This window comes from Ranitomeya variabilis, chromosome 1, assembly GCF_051348905.1.
Source record: "Ranitomeya variabilis isolate aRanVar5 chromosome 1, aRanVar5.hap1, whole genome shotgun sequence".
Lineage (NCBI taxonomy): Eukaryota > Metazoa > Chordata > Amphibia > Anura > Dendrobatidae > Ranitomeya > Ranitomeya variabilis.
In genome coordinates, this window is record NC_135232.1 from 399,411,349 (window position 1) to 399,428,804 (window position 17,456).

A 17,456-nucleotide genomic window follows, 5' to 3' on the forward strand; every position below is an offset into this window, starting at 1 on the left:
CGCTACAAGGCAAAAGCAAGGTGAATAGTAGGTGAACACAGCGGTTGCTAAATTAGCCTTTGGAAAGCACAAAGAAGCAAATCGCTATCTCTAAACTGGCCCTCAGTCAGCAAACAGCGTCCTGTCACTAACTGAATTCACAGCAGAGTGAGCGCAAAATGGCGCCAGCGACTTTTAAACTGCATCATGACATCATTTCAGCAGCCAATCACAGCCATGCCAGTAGTTTCATGCCCTCCATGCTGAACAGGATGTGCCCACACTTGGAATCATTCTCATTGGATGAATTTGTGCAGTTTGAATCTGTGAACTTCCGATTCCGGTATCCGATACGCGGCAAGTATCGGAATCCCGGTATCGGAATTCCGATACCGCAAGTATCGGCCGATACCCGATACTTGCGGTATCGGAATGCTCAACACTACTGAAGATGTAACAGGCCTCAGTCTAGGGTACCGGCAACAGGTACATTAGGAGTCCAGGCAGCCCAGAAACAAGTGAAATCCCCTTGGCAAGTCAGGTTGGGAGCCTTCCACTGTGCGCTTGCAATAGTCCCTTGCTGTCTGTAATGTTCTAACAAGGTCCTGGTTCCTTCCTCTGTCCTGGGACAGGTACCTGTATGGTAGGCAGCTTGAGCTGTTCCTTCTGTGGTCTCTGCATGGTGACTCCAGGCTCGTGGGTGCTGCTTTACCACAGGCTTAACTTGGGAAATATACGAGTAGTTCTGTGCCCTCCGGTTCTGCTAAGTGTCCTACAGTTCCACTCTAGCCTTGGGCTCTCGGTACCCGTTTTTTGCGCTTTGGCTCCTCGGAGGCCCACTCGCAGCCTCCTTGAGCCCTGAAATCTCTCCTCTGCTCCTTTTGTAAGGATTCCAGACTTCCCTTGTTCCTGTTCGCCCTGATCCAAGATGAGTCTTGGATCTCACCCTGTCATGGAACTTCCTGTCTGTCCTGATTATTTAAGTCCGAGTCATGTGGTGTTCTGTGCCTGAGTATTTTGTGCTGCTGGTTCCTGAGCTTCTGCCTGTGCTCTGGGGAACTCCCTGCTTCAGCTGCTAACTACTAGGTGGTCTGCCTCACCCCTTTCAGCTGCTTCTCACCTCTGGATCTGCTGCGACTGGCAGTACACCTGTGGAAGGATTTCCCTTGTTTGCTAAGCTTTTTCCAGTGTTGTGCCTCTTTGCACAACCACACCAGGTGAGCAAGATTTTAGTGTTGCTTTTCTCACCAAGAGTGTTTTGTACTCATTTACTACGCTTAGATAGCGTTCTCCCTCTTTTTCCCTTCATCCTCTTTCACCAGGACTTCGTGCTTAATGCACCACCTGCATATTATTGAACTTCCACAAACAAGTGCTGTGCGCACGTGGGATCATGTTTTGCTGGACTACCTCGTTAAGTACTGTGTGCATTTCTACTTCACTTCTGCTGGATTCCCAAGTTTAAGTACTGTGTGCATTACCACTAATAACCTACTGGACTTCCTTGTCAAGTGTCTTGTTTGCCCCCTTGTCATATCCTTGCTGGACTGGTTCATATTAGCGTCCCCCTATTCACTGTGCTGTGATTACCATATTGTGCTGAGCACCTCGTTACAATTGCAGGAATATCTGTGTTAGTTTTGTTAGCATTTCTGTTTTTTTTTAAATACATCTTTTACTGAAGCTTTGCTCTCAGACTGGTTTTATCCCATGCTATCAGATTCCTTAGTACCTATTTATTGTTACACCTTTCCTGTCTCCTCTCCAGACTCAACTGCACTTACTGGTCTCTTTGGACAACTGACTGACTCCTCCTCCAAACCAGGATCTTTATTCAGGGAAGCTGCCCTAAAACAGTGTTTTGAGCTCCCCCTCCTGGCCTGGATTCAGAAGGTGCTGTGTGTGTGATTTACCTGCCAAAGAGATCCCTTTTGTTTCCAGGCATAGCACTACCCTCCCCAAGAGGAAGGCAGCACTCCGGGGGTGCCACAATTACAGTAGAGTTACAGATGGTGACTTACAATTGATGTTCTTTCTGATGGAGTTGTTCACTTTTCCGGTCTTTTCCATCTGGCACAGACCGACCCAACTTCTTCCACCCAGGACGTGTCTGCACAGAATACAACAAAGACACATTTCACTTCTCTTATTTACAGCATGTTACCATCTAGTCCCAACCTGCACAAACTCCTCATCCTACTGGTACCCCAATGCTGCTGCTGTATGTGTCCCTATTACTCCATCTGCTGTGTGCCCTCTAAATTCTAAAGCAACCCTCTAGAATATGGTAATGTCGGGTGCAAGTGCCCTAAAAAACAGTGCCCATATTTTGCTCCCTAGAAAGTAATATTGCCCTGTGTGCCCCTTTGATAGTCACAGTAACCTGAGTTCCCCGTTAACAATAAGTGCCCACATAACATTGAATAATGTCCTGAGTCTTCCGCCTGTACAGCTCCCCTACACACAGCATGATGCTCTCGTATACATAACATGATGCCTCCTCACTGTAATGTACCCCCACACAGTATACTGACCCTTTAGTAGCCCCCAAACTGCTTTATGGCCCCCACACTGTGTGATGGCCCCTTCACTGTAATCCCCACACTGTATGATGGCCCGATAGATAGCCACCATATAGTATAATGTGCCAGATATCCTCAATACAGTATAATGCACTCCCCATAGGCCTGTATAGTATAATGCTCTCCCCATAGGTCTGTATAGTGTATTGCACTCCCAACAGGCCTGTATAGTATAATGCACCCCTGTTAGGCAGCCAGTATGATATAATGCACCCCCATAAGGCAGCCTGTACAATATAATGCATCCTCATTGGGCAGTCAGTACAGAATAATTCACCCCCATTGGACAGCCTGTATAGCATAATGCACCCCCATAGGCAGCCAGTACAGTATAATGTAGCTCCATTAGGCAGCCAGTACAAAATAATGCATCCCTATTAGGCAGCCAGAATAATATAATGCACCCCAATTAGGCAGTCTGTGTAGTATAATGCAACCCCATTAGGCAGCCAGTACAGCATAATGCACCCCATTAGGCAGCCAGTACTATGTACCCCCATTAGGCAGTCTGTACAGTATAATGCGCTCCCATCTGGCAGTTTGAATGATATAATGCACCCCCATTAGGCAGACAGTACAATAAAATGTACCCCCATAGGCAGCCAGTGCAGTATAATGCAGCCCCATTAGGCAGCCAGTACAATATAATGCACCCCCATTAAGCAGCTAGTACAACATAATGTATCCCTATTAGGCAGCCAGTACAATATAATGCACCCCAATTAGGCAGTCTGTGTAGTATAATGCAACCCCATTAGGCACTCTGTATAGTATAATGCAGCCCCATTAGGCAGCCAGTACAGCATAATGCACCCCATTAGGCAGCCAGTACTATGTACCCCCATTAGGCAGTCTTTATAGTATAATGCACCCCCATTAGGCAGCCAGTACAATATAATGCACTTTCATTAGGCAGCCATTACAATATAATGGACCCCCATTAGGCAGTCTGTCTAGTATAATGCATCCCTATTAGGCAGCCTGTATAGTATAATGCACCCCATTAGGCAGTCTGAATAGTATAATGCATCCCCATTAGGAAACCAGTACAATATAGTGCACCCCCATAGGCAGCCAGTACAGTGTAATGCAGCCCCATTAGGCAGCCAGTACAACATAATGCATCCCCATTAAGCAGCTAGAAAAACATAATGTATCCCCATTAGGCAGCCAGTGCAATATAATGCACCCCAATTAGGCAGTCTGTATAGTATAATGCACCCTCATTAGGCACTCTGTATAGTATAATGCAGCCCCATTAGGCAGCCAGTACAGTATAATGCACCCCATTAGGCAGCCAGTACAGAATAATGCACCCCCATTAGGCAGTTTTTATAGTATAATACACCCCCATTAGGCAGCCAGTACAATATAATGCACCCCCAATAGGCAGTCTGTACAGTATAATGCACCCCCATTAGGTAGTCTGTATAGTATAATGCACCCCATTCAGCAGTCTGTATAGTATAATGCACCCCATTAGGAAGCCAGTACAATATAGTGCACCCACATAGGCAGCCAGTACAGTGTAATGCAGCCCCATTAGGCAGCCAGTACAGTATAATGCACCCCCATTAGGCAGCCAGTACAGTATAATGCACCCCAACAGGCAGCCAGTACAGTATAATGCACTCCCATTAGGCAGTCTGTATAGTATAATGCACCCCCATTAGGCAGTCTGTATAGTATAATGCACCCCCATTAGACAGTCTGCATAGTATAATGCACCCCCATTAGGCAGTCTGTATAGTATAATGCACCCCCTTTTGGCAGTCTGCATAGTATAATGCACCCCATAGGCAGCCAGTACAGTATAATGCACCCCCATAGGCAGTTAGTACAGTATAATGCACCCACATTAGGCAGTCTGTATAGTATAATGCACCCCCATTAGGCAGCCAGTACAGTATAATGCACCAGATAAAAAAAAATCTAATACTCACCTTTCTTCCTCCCTGTTTCCACGGTGCTGTGAGCACCCACTCATCTCCAGACAGCAGGCACCTAGTGCTGACATCATCCGACCCTCTGTCAGTGTCGGCATCAGTGACGTCAGACGCTGACAGGGGGATGATGGTAGAGGGAGCGTAACGCACGGGGCCATGGGCCTCCACCCCCTCCCCCCCAGTAGCTACGCTACTGCCCTCATCTCTCTCCCATAATTGGGGAAGGGGGACAATAGAAAGTTGCAGTAATAGAAAGCAGTGTACCGTGTAAGCGAAACGCGCGCCGGGGGTCCTTTTCATCCCGGTCCCAGCCTGGTGTCCTGGTGAGCCCATTCCACTTCACGGTAAGCATGCCTTGCGGTGCCTATCGGTAGTGACTATTGTCACTGTATTGCACTTATGAAGCTATATGGCATCTTGCGGTTATGTTCACCACTAGTCTGCGGTTCAGTGCAGACTGACTGATCATTTGGGCCCCGTTCACCAGTGGGATATTCTGTCCTCATCCTTTATGCACTTTATATGTAGCTTCTATTTATGCTTTGTATATATGTTATTGATACCCGTATTTATACACTGTATATTTAATAAATTTTGATACCCAATATACTCCTTTATCCTCCTTATTTCTAGAAAGTTGCAGTAATAGGTAGCAGTGATGGAAGGAGACAGGAATAGAGAATGGGGCTGTGAGAATTCCTATGATGATTATTGCATTAAATTGGAATTCAGTAGTTAAAATCTCTGCACGACATCTGGGAGAAGTTCAGATGTGCGCCATTGGTTATAAGGGTTTGGACGTTGCGTTAGAGGTTAATGCAAGATCCAAGGAGCTGTGAACAGAACTGTGTGAGGGCTTATGTTTCATGAGTTGATGTGTTTTTTCTTCTGGTATCATTCTTCTGGTATATAAGACTTTTTGATCATGTTTTATGGTGTTCACTATACAGGTTTAAAAACAGGATAATTGTATATAGTGGGTCATTACATATGTATCAGTACTAATCATACATATTGCACTATTTTTTGCATAATAAAGTGTTTTAATAGGAAAAATGATGTTTATGGAATGTGTTTTCTTTACAATATTATTTCAAGAACATTTTCTGCATTGTATACACCACCCAATGGTTAGACACATACAGTGTTTACATATTAGACATATATAGTACATACCATTCGCATTTCAGACATACAGAGTTCACCATTTAGGCTTTGTTCACATATCCTGTTTCATTTGTCTGTTTTAGGAACCCATCAGTCAGTCCATGCTTCCGAAACCACGAGATGCATGATTCAGAGTCTGGTTGCACTAATGCAGCAATGTAAAATTTTCTCTGAAATGTTCTGATATTCAGAGAACACAATTGGCCCTGATTCATCAAAGCATTTACATCAGAAAACTGGCATAAACACTTTTAAAAATTAGCAACATTTTTGTGCTGAGTTGTGCAAAAGTTTTGCAACTTTTGGCATTTGCTTGCCAGCTTCAAACTTCTCTGCCAAAGCTAGGGAGGAGCTAGGTCAGGACATGGAATTGCTACACCCCCCCATCAAGTTCATCTTATGCCCAAAATTTTACTTCAGTAGGAGACTGGAGTAACATTTCTAGCAAGGTGCATGAAGGTATATGCCAGTGACAAAATTAACTGAATTCGTTTAGTGGCACGCTCCTCTTAATGAATTTTTTTGGCATCTTATTCCTTCAAGCATGCAAAAAAACAGCTTTAATGAACTGAGGCCACAATTTGAATATTTGGCCAGGTACCAAAGGGAGAGATGAGATGAGTCTCTGGCCAGATTCTCCCTGTTCCGGTCCATTTAACTGACATGTTTCTCCCTTGTGTGTACATAGGTGGAAACCTGTCAATTAACTAGCACAGATAGGGAGAAGTCGTCTGGAGACCATATCGGGCTCATCTCATCTCATCTCTACCTATAGTTTCCTGCCGGATTTGGAAACCGTTTTCTCTGAAATGCTGGTATGTGGTGTGGGCATCATGAATTGATTGACAGTTTCCCTTTAAAGTACTCTTTAGCCTGTTTGCCTCAGTTTACTGTAGATGTAATTCTGTTTTATGTTTCTTCTGTTTTCTTTAGTTTGAACAGTTGTTACCTTTTGAACACTTCAGTGATTTCTTTGCTGCATATTGTATGTAGTGCATGTATTTTCATCCTGGCACAGCATTCCTCCTGTTTGAAAATTGTGCCCTTTTCATCTTTTCATTAATTTAGCTGCAAGAACCTACAGGTGTTCAGGTCACCTCTGTGCACTGCTTCCCACCACACATCTGTTCTGAGGAGATGCAAAAGCCGCAAAATGCCAAGGCAATTGACATTGACAGTAATTGCAGGTCAGATTTTTTTTCACATATACATGGATTAATTTGTCTGCTTCTTCTTAGTTTCAAGCTTTGTTTTGCAATAATAAAAGATAAAAAAAACATATCTTGCCTGAGAATCTTTGGATGTCTTAGGAAATCTTTAAGAAACTTTACTCGTGTTTTCTTCCTTTGTTTCCTAATTCCAAGGAAACATTATTGGATGCAGTTTATTTGATTTTGGTATGATTTAAGTATATATTATTTGTGAGGATGAAATGAATATTCAGCTATTCACTTCAACTTCTCCTGAGTCCTGGCATGTCCTTCTTCATGATGCTCTTATGGAATGCCTGTTCACCATTCTGTCTCCAGATGGGCAATTTCTTTTGTAACCTTACCCTAAGATGAAATAAAGTAAGGTCAAACATATTTACTCAATATAATTCTGCATGTATGTAATTATATCTGCTCCACCTCCATATCAAATACTCGAAATACCAAAAGTCAACCGATAATCTCTTTTGTGGAATAGAGGTCTGCTGATAGTTACTTCTGTCAAGGAAGATTTGCACATCTCTTGTCCATAATCACAACTTAGAGAGCATCAATATTCTTTGACAAGTATGATAAAAATAAGTACAACTGCTTGCAAGAAAAAAAGTAGCGTTCAACATCAGTAGTAAATAGGTTCAATAAAGTGTACTAGAAAAAACATATTTTTAATTTGTCAAATCTCTGACATTTTGGGGGCAATTCTTTAAGATGCTTAAGCTAGAAATTTGGCATAACCACCTTAATAAGACACAATATAAAAATATTGCAACTTTTCACGTTTATACGCCAGTGCCGGACATCTATCCCAATATGGGTATGATGTGATTCAGGCTTGGGCTGAAAAGGCCCACCATGTATAAGCTTCTGTATCTCGGCTTGAAGCAGCATTTACCAAACCCAAACAACCACAGATATGAAGATGACCAAAGGAAGATCAAAAAAAGGGGCTCCCCAGCCAACTGATGGAATTTTTCCCACAAAATATTCACCGCACCTCCTCACCACAGAAAAGAGAACCATCTTCTCTTGCTCACTCAAAGGCCTTGCTCTCAAGTGGGTCCTCTGTTCAGTATAGTGGGGAACAAGACACAGATTCAGCCGATGCTTCAGTCAATAAGGTGATGATGCAAGAGATGCTTAGCTTGCTTTTGTTCTCATTGAAGTCGAACATTAAGGCAACAAACGGTTAATTAAGGCAGGAAATAGGATCTTAGGGGGATCGTACGGATCACATAGGGTCCAAGATGGTGGAGTGCGTGGCCTCTCGTAACAATCTAATATATCAGGGGAAGCAGGGGAGCAAATAGAATGCAAATAGGGTTTTCTCCGGTGGTGACAACTTTGAAACACATAGATATTAAAAAACGCATTTATTCAGCCTGTGTTTCCTTGTCCTTTCCGTCGAAGCTCACCACCAGCACAAAAAATCCACTCAGATTCCACGACAGATAACGATCTAATAGACACATACTACGCAGTTGAGGAAAACATGCAACAGCTAAAAAACAAACTATGAGACCTTGAAGATAGATCTGGCTGGAATAATGTCTGGAATAGGGGCATCCCAGAGACTGTAGCTGACTCAGACTTAGGTCCCTTTTATCATAATCTTTTGCAAACAATTATGCCTGAGATGGATAACCAAGATCTAATGGTGGATCGTATTCAGAGTACCTAAACTGAGGGGGCTACACCCAGCATTCCCACGAGATACCATTGCCAGATTTCACTTTTTCAAGATAAAAGAATCCTTCCTGAGTAACCAAAGGGTACCGTCTCACAGTGGCACTTTTGTCGCTACGACGGTACAATCCGTGATGTTCCAGCGATATCCATACGATATCGCTGTTTCTGACACGCAGCAGCGATCAGGGACCCTGCTGAGAATCGTACGTCGTAGCAGATCGTTTGGAACTGTCTTTCGTCGCTGGATCTCCCGCTGTCATCATTGGATCGGTGTGTGTGACACCGATCCAACGATGCGTTCGCTTGTAACCAGGGTAAACATCGGGTTACTAAGCGCAGGGCCGCGCTTAGTAACCCGATGTTTACCCTGGTTACCGTCATAAATGTAAAAAAAACAAACAGTACATACTCACATTCTGGTGTCCGTCAGGTCCCTTGCCGTCTGCTTCCCGCACTGACTGACTCACGGCCGTAAAGTGAAAGCAGAGCACAGCGGTGATGTCACCGCTGTGATCTGCTTTCACTTTACGGCCGGGAGTCAGTCAGCGCGGGAAGCAGACGGCAAGGGACCTGACGGACACTGGAATGTGGGTATGTACTGTTTGTTTTTTTTTACATTTACGACGGTAACCAGGGTAAACATCGGGTTACTAAGCGCGGCCCTGCGTTTAGTAACCCGATGTTTACCCTGGTTACCCGGGGACCTCGGCATCGTTGGTCGCTGGAGAGCTGTCTGTGTGACAGCTCTCCAGCGACCACACAACGACTTACCAACGATCACGGCCAGGTCGTATCGCTGGTCATGATCGTTGGTAAATCGTTTTGTGAGACGGTACCCTAAGGCGCAAACTGGAGATCCCTTATCCTTATCAAGAAATAGCTTATTGTTATTATTATTTATTTATATAGCACCATTGATTCCATGGCGCTGTACATGAGAAGGGGTTACATAGAAATTACAGATATCACTTACAGTAAACAAACTAACAATCACAGACTGATACAGAGGGGAGAGGACCCTGCCCTTACGGGATTACATTCTACAGGATGGTGGGGAAGGAGACAGTAGGTTGGGGGGGGTTGCAGCAGCTCTGGTGTTGGTGAGGCGGTAGCTCCAGTAGTGGTGAGGAGGCAGCGGGGTCAGTGCAGGCTGTAAGCTTTCCTGAAGAGGTGGGTTTTCAGGTTCCGTCTGAAGGATCCGAATGTGGTTGATAGTCGGACGTGTTGGGGCAAAGAATTCCAGAGGATGGGGGATATTCGGGAGAAGTCTTGGAGGCGGTTGGGTGAGGAGCGAATAAGTGTGGAGGAGAGAAGGAGGTCTTGGGAGGACCGGAGATTACGTGAGGGAAGATATCGGGAGATTAGTTCAGAGATATATGGAGGAGACAGGTTATGGATGGCTTTGTAGGTCAATATTAGTAATTAGAACTGGATACACTGAAGGAATGGCAGCCAGTGAAGAGATTTGCAGAGGGGAGAAGCGGAGGAGTAGCGAGGAGAGAGATGAATTAGTTGTGCAGCAGAGTTAATGATGGACTGGAGAGGTGCAAGGGTGTTAGCAGGGAGGCCATGGAAAAGGATGTTGCAGTAGTTGAGGTGGGAGGTGATGAGTGCATGCACATGGATCGCCCCCACGTTAAGGGCAATGGGGTACTTGGTACCGGGTCCTTCGGTTTGGGGGATGTCACGGTGGCTTGACCTGGTCCGTGGCCCTTTGAGGGGCATCCAATTAAAGGTAAAGTTTGTATAGTGTTCGTGACGCCACCTGTGGTACTCGGTCAGGGTGACCTATGCTGCTTAGGGGTCCACTGGGGTGATGGAATGGCAGCTAGATAGTATACCTTCCCACAGGTGAAGTATGTCCCCAAGGCTTCCCAGGTGTGTAGGTGGTGGTGATGGGCAACGTAAGGTGCAGTGAATAACGAGGATGCAAAGGGTGCAGTCTCTTTACCTTTACTGAAGGCTTCAGCATCCACAGTCCAGAGCACTGATTACAGGGCAGGCAGAGTCCGGCCGGTCCGAAGGCACATCCAGAGTTCCCTTATCTAGGTGGAAATCAGTAGCCTTCCTACTAGCGCCTGTGTGTTGTAGTACCTCCCTGCTGAGCACCACGGGATAGTCCTCACAACTCTTGTAACTGTTCTTGATGTTATTTCTTCCTCTCTGTCCCCAGATGGTATGGATAGGACAACCCGTATGACTGGGATAGCCTGGGGCTTTTTTGTAGGGACCCTAGAGAGGCCCCGACCCCACAATTTGCCACCGTGTCTTCTTAGGTATTAAGGTCGGGCAGCCAACATGGAATTGACTGTCCTGCCGGTCTCTGAAGTAAAGCGTAGAGTCTGTTACTCCCTCGGTGTTCCAGCCACTGGCTACGCGCCTCAGAAGGAGGCTGCCGATCTCGGGGCAGAACTCCTCCCGGTATTATCTCCTTGTGCTGTGACTTCGTTTCTCACTCTCCACAATACAATTCCTTTCTTGTCCTTTCTTAGGATGCTGCCGCTCATGGGGCAGGCGCAGCTCCGTGTCGTTCTGTTTCATGCTAGACCTCTGTCAGGATCCCACCCCTGACAGAGATCCTCTGTCTGCAGCTCAGATGTTCCTCCTTTCCACCTCCCTTCCTCCCACCCTGTCTACCTGACAGGAACTCTCTGGGTCAAGACCCAGGCAGCGTCTCTCTAACTTTCTATCCAACCCACCAGTTTTACCCTTCTGTGAGGAGTACCCCAATAGATAGGAGCAAGGCTCCCCCTGGTGGACTGGAGTGTGAAGTGTAGCGCGTGACTTGTGATACCTGGCAAGGTGAACTCCTTTAGTACCATCAGACGTAATATCATTCCCCCTGGTGGAAGAGCGACATTACTGCAACGACCAGGACTCTCGGGCGCTGCACTCAAGCATTTTAGTAGATTGAGGGTTGAGGAAAGGACAGAATCTGGAGATATTTTTGAGTTGGAGGCAACAGGAGATGGAAAGAACTGTTTATCGAGATCTATCTGCAGCCACTCTGATGAGGTGTCGTGAATTTGCCACACTCACTAAAGTGTTAAGGGATTCCAACATCCTTTTCAAGTGGGGGTTCCCAGTCAAGCTGGTGGTGAATAAAGATTGCAAGATGCAAGTCTGCAACTCTCAGGCCCAAGCAGTGGAGCTGCTGACAATTGGGACATGCTACTGCAGCACCCCAGGTTACCAGTTGCTGCAGTGATGTTGCTTTTCCTTTGGGGAAGGTGATGTCATGCTCAGAGGCAAAGGAGTTCTCTTTACCAGGTAAGGCAAACACTTGCAACACATTCTGAATCCAGGCCAGGAGGGGGAGCTCAATACCCGGATTCAGGGGAGCTTCCCTAGGCTTTATGTATCCTGACCTGGATGAGCTAATTAGTTGGTCCAGGGAGAGCAGATGTCTAGGAAACACGCAGTGCAGACAGAGAGGCCTGGCAGCCACATGGGAGCTGCAGCTTTTGGGAAGGAGTAACCTGTTGGGTTGCATGTGGAGCAGCCAGAAGGGAAGGAGCACAGAAGAGAGGCAGAGCTCAGAGGGGAACTGTGGCAGGGCACCCTCGGAGCTGAAGCGCAGAATCCGGGTACCGGGAGCCCGAGGCTTTCGTGGACTCTACGACACAGAGCAGAACTGGAGGGCATAACACTACAAGTCACCTGCCCGCATCACGCCTGAGACGCAGCAGCACTGGAGGAGCCCGGGGCATCTGAGAGTCCCTGTAAAAAGGCTCAAGCTGCTCGTTGTGCAGGTACCTGTCCCAGGACAGGGGGAAACTGGAGGACCTTGTAGGAAGCTTAAAGCAGCAGGGACCTCACTTAGAAAGGCGCAAGTAGGAAAGGCTCACGAACCTCTACTGGGAAAGGAGAACTCTAATTTGCCTCTGAGTCAGCCGGACCACCATCATCCGTGCCTGGTACCCTGGACTGTGGCCTGTCACTCACAAGTAAACAAGGTTAAGACTTTTCACTTGTATCCTCCATTTATTCACTGGCTACACCATCTACGCCACACACCGTAGGACCCCTGGGAACCCTGCTTCACCTGTGGGAAGTGTAACATATGTGCTGCTGCAACATCCCCCAGGGGACCCCTCTAATGCACCGTTGGTCCTACTACTGACCGAACTCCACAGGTGGCGTCACGACAAACTTTGAACATTTAACCCCCTTTAACGTTGATGCCCACGGCCATGAACCGGGTCGCAGCCACCGTGACATCCCCCTTTGCGACCGGACCCGGTACCGAGTACCCCACTGCCCTGTGGGTGCATCACTACTTTAGTCATTTAACTTGGACAAGATAATTCCTGACACCCAATAGAATATATCCCCAGACCTGTCTACTACTTGACTTCTTGTTTGGGTTGTCAATGCTCTATGTAGGAGCCTGAGGTTCACTCTCCATGGTCTAATTTTTCAGATATTTTTGGAGCGAATTGCTGGATCAATTCTAGCATGTTGACCAGCTTTTAGTTGTGCGAGTCCTTAGGAATTTGTCACCCTTGGTGCTATAGCACTAATTTGCTTATGTTCTCATGTTATAGACTGCAGAGACCCGTGTGTCGTAACCAGTGCCTTCCCCCGTCCCACCACTCCGTAATAAAAGATACCGACAAACCTGGATGTGTTGAACAGGTCGGTCACAGTTTATTATTTGCAAAGTAGAGAAGGGCAATTACATTACAACAGCTTCCGAGGGTCAGCCGGGGAGAAAGAGGGAGAACCTGGTCCCGTCACTGGAATTTAACCCCTGAGGGTGTGGCCAGACTCCCCTCCTCTCCCCGGTTGGTCCGCTGGGCGTCCCAATCATGACATCACCTGGGGAAGTAGTGGGAGGGGGGAATTGAGCACTGCAGTTTTCCCATCTAGCTATCCCTTAAGGGCTCTGCAGTCAGAGGCACGTTCCTTATACAGTACCGTGCCTACCATTCTATGTCTGTTTTTTGTCTCTCTAGTTTTTTCTTTTCCATTTTTGGTCATGTCTTTCGACATCAAGATCATATGGGATTTAAGAAGATCTATAGGTTATATATTGAGTGTTGTGATGCCTTAAAAGTAATATTGCATTATAGGTGTTGTTAAGCTATTGTCCGTGAAAGTTAGAGACTTGAAATCACCTTTCGAGAGGTCTATAACGTGGAAAGAGGTGATACAATCAAAATGTGATATTGCATGTGGAGTGCCCGTTAGGACCGTGGTGTACTCGATACCGGGTCGGTACAGTTCTTAAAGGGATGTGTCATGGCAGCAATGTCCGTGGCCCTGGGCGTCCAATAAAAAAGGTTGAAGTAAATGAGAATAAAGTTTCTAAAGTTTGTTCGTGACACCAACTGTGGTATTCGGCAATAAAGGTGTTAGCCTTTCAGATTCCACTGGGGCTGATGGTGATGCAGCAGAGTTGGTACAGCTCTCCACAGGTAGCGCTAGACTCCAGGGCAACTGTAGTGTTAAGGGTAATGATGGTGCTTGTGGTAGTTGTAGTAGCTGTGGTGCAGGGTGGATGGCGAAGTAAATAAATGTGATGACACAGCGTGGTTTCCAATGCTTTGCTCACAGTTCTTAGTTGCCCCAGCCGGGGTGCTGTCTCCTCCAGGTTTGTGATCCAGCCAGCTCTCAAGCAAACAAGGTGCACTTTCCAGAACCCTCTTTCTTATGTTCCTTACTCTAGCCGTCTTTCTGCACTGGGTCTTGCCCTACTGCCCTGTGCCTGCCACACAGGGTCCCAAGCCAGCGGCCACAGATTCCACTGGGCAGTGAGTGCTAGGTCCTCCCTGAATCCTATACAGCTGCCTTTTGAGTGAATGTGTGCAGAATGCAGATGTGACTGTGCCTCTTGCAAAAGCCACAACCTCCGGATAGCTAGCTGAGTTCTTAGTTTCTCCACTAATTTGAGGGCCGGTCCCTCACTGCGACCTGGTCCCTCCACCTGAAGATGGTCAGTGTGGATACGAGCCCCATGGGTGGACTTCCCACTACCCATGCCTCTAGGATCCCTTCCTTTGGTTCTTTCTTTAGTTTCTCTTACCTTCAGCTCCCTCACTTTCTGGGAACTCCTTTCTGTCTGTTTCAGTCTTTGTCTCACAGGAGCTGCAGACCGCCATATCTGCTCAGCTCCATTTCTCTCTTCAATCTCCGCCAAAGCTGATGTTCCTAACAAGCTCCTCCCCTACTCTACCTACCCCACGCACTCCTCCAACACCCTTTCCTATCCAGCCTGGCCCTGACTGAATGTCTAGTGTTGGATGCAGGTGTAGAGTTCTGTGTCGTGCCCCCTTTTTACCTGAGGGTGGAATCCCACACCTCTGGGTGAGGTGCAGTACTCTGTGGTGACTGGACCCTCAGGGGCGCCACACATGTATTCAAGAAACACACTCAAACAAGACAACCAAAGGCAAAACCATAAATCCTACAATACTGCAGGCCTCTAAAAAATCCAGGGTCGCAATATGTGTTTAACACATAATAGCCTTTAAGATTAGATACTCACTGTGTGACACTCAGGTTTTTAAAAGTGGTGTGTTCTATTAATAGTAACATATACACATTAGCAGCAATATACGCTTCAAATAAGGCACAATTCCAATTTTTAGTTAAATCACTGAAGAGAATCAAAAATATGTCGTAAAGTCCAATAATTCTTTGTGGGGACGTTAATTTACCAATATCTAAATCACTAGACTGTTTTTCTAAGGCTATATTCACATGTTGCGTTTTTTCAGCTTTTTTTCCATGCAAGTTTTCAGCTGCGTTCTACAGTACCAGCAAAGTTTATGAGATTTCAGAAATCTCAAGGGCACAGCTTGTTTTTTTGTCCTCAGTATTTTGTGCAAACCTTGGTTTTTTCAGAATTCAGCATGTCACTTCTTTCAGCATTTTTTTCAGCAGGTGAATGGTGCAAAAAAACACTGCAAAAATGTAGAATCATTAATGTACCCTGACAAAAGCTGAAAGAAAAAACACAGCAAAAAACGCAACATAAACTAAGCAATACATTCAATCTACATTTCACCCATGAATATCATGCATTGCAAATCCGTTTTTTAGATGTTTACTTGCTGGGGAAAAAAACAGTGGCACAGTCAGTGTTTCACCATATAGAAAACCCACAGACAGTAACTTTATACTGCATTCTGCTTCCTGTCTGTCATCCTCCGCACATTATCAGAAATATTCCCAAATGTGAACTGATATGTACAAGCCTCAATTGTACCAATAACCATGAATACAATAATTAGATCAATAATATCTGCCACAAACTAAAGAATAGAGGATGCAACAGAGCCATCCTTGACAAAGCGATTAGAGAAGTCTCATCCATTAACAGAGATAATCTATTAGATCCCACGTATGACATCTCACTTTGTAAGCCCCACATGGCCCTGCATAATAATACCACCAAGAATGTGATCACCTTTTCTACACAATTCAGTACTCAATATTACAATGTAATACGCACTATTGAGAAATATACCCCCATGTTATACAGGACAGTAAGTTACATAACATCATAGAAAACATGGATATGAGGCCAGAAAAGCACCAACTTTACATTCCATCTTGTCACCCCGTCTGTATATCCATAATCAAGATAATTCTTCAGACATCGGGCTGACAATGAAAGGTTTTTTAAATGCAGGAGCTCAAAGTGCTTATTATGCAAATATGTACGCAAATCCCAGACCTTCTCATCATTAGCTGCAGGTAAACCATACAACATAAAAACCTTTCTTAACTGCATAATTGCAACAGTAAAGGAGTAATTTATCTTATTGACTGCACTTTGTGTAAAACGCAGTATATGGGATGTACTATAAGTGAACTTAAAAAACACATCCAAAGACATCTATTGGATGCGGTCAGCACAACCGCCCTTAAATTGTCTGCGGTGTCTAAACACTTTTCACATGCACATGGTGGAGATTTGACCTCATAAATATTTAAAGCTATTGAACAAGTGAGTCGCCTGCCAGGGCCGTGGGGTACCCAGTACCGAGTTCAGTGTTCACAGGGGGATGTCAAGGTGGCGACCCGGTCCGTGGCCCTGGGCGCCCATGTAAAAGGGGAAGGTCTTTAAAGGGAATAAAGTTTATGTTCGTGACACCACCTATGGTATTCGGTCAGTATGTACCGATGCTGCTTTAAGGGGTCCTCTGAGGTGATGTTATGGCAGCTAGATGGTATAACTTCCCACAGGTGAAGTATATCCCCAGGGCTCCCGGTGTGTAGATGGAAGATGGTGAATGGCGCAGTAAAGAACGAGGACGCAGGTTTGCAGTCTCTTTATCTTGTTTACTGAAGACTTCAGGCGGCCACAGTCCAGGGTACCAGATCACAGGGCAGGCAGGGCCGGACTGGGACTAAAATTCAGCCCTGGCATTTGAAGTTACACAGGCCCACTTGTCACATGGTGACTGTATAATATCTTTGTACACTTGTAGGCTACAAGAAGTGAGGGGAGTGTAACACGACTATATAACATATAATTACAGCTGTATCCAGCATTACAGCTCAGCCCCCATAGAATGTAATACAGCACAGCCCCCATAGAATGTAATACAGCCAGCCCCCATAGACTATAATACAGCACAGCCCCATAGAATGTAATGCTGCACAGCCCCCATAGAATGTTATGCAGCACAGCCCCCATAGAATGTAATGCAGCACAGCCCCATAGAATGTAATACAGCCAGCCCCCATAGAATGTAATACAGCCAGCGCCCATAGAATGTAATACAGCCAGCCCCCATAGAATGTAATGCAGCACAGCCCCCATAGAATGTAATGCAGCACAGCCCCCATAGAATGTAATGCAGCCAGCCACCATAGAATGTAATGCAGCCAGCCACCATACAATATAATGCAGCACAGCCCCATAGAATGTA

The 17,456-nt window shown here is 45.8% G+C and overlaps 1 long non-coding RNA gene across 1 annotated transcript in view; it reads left to right on the forward strand.

The window, feature by feature from the left end:
* LOC143800648 (uncharacterized) overlaps window positions 1-17,456 on the forward strand; it is a 178,401-nt gene that overhangs the window by 51,780 nt on the left and 109,165 nt on the right. The window contains exon 3 of the long non-coding RNA XR_013220814.1: window positions 6,743-6,861. This is a non-coding gene — a long non-coding RNA (uncharacterized LOC143800648). The remainder of the gene's footprint in view (window positions 1-6,742; window positions 6,862-17,456) is intronic.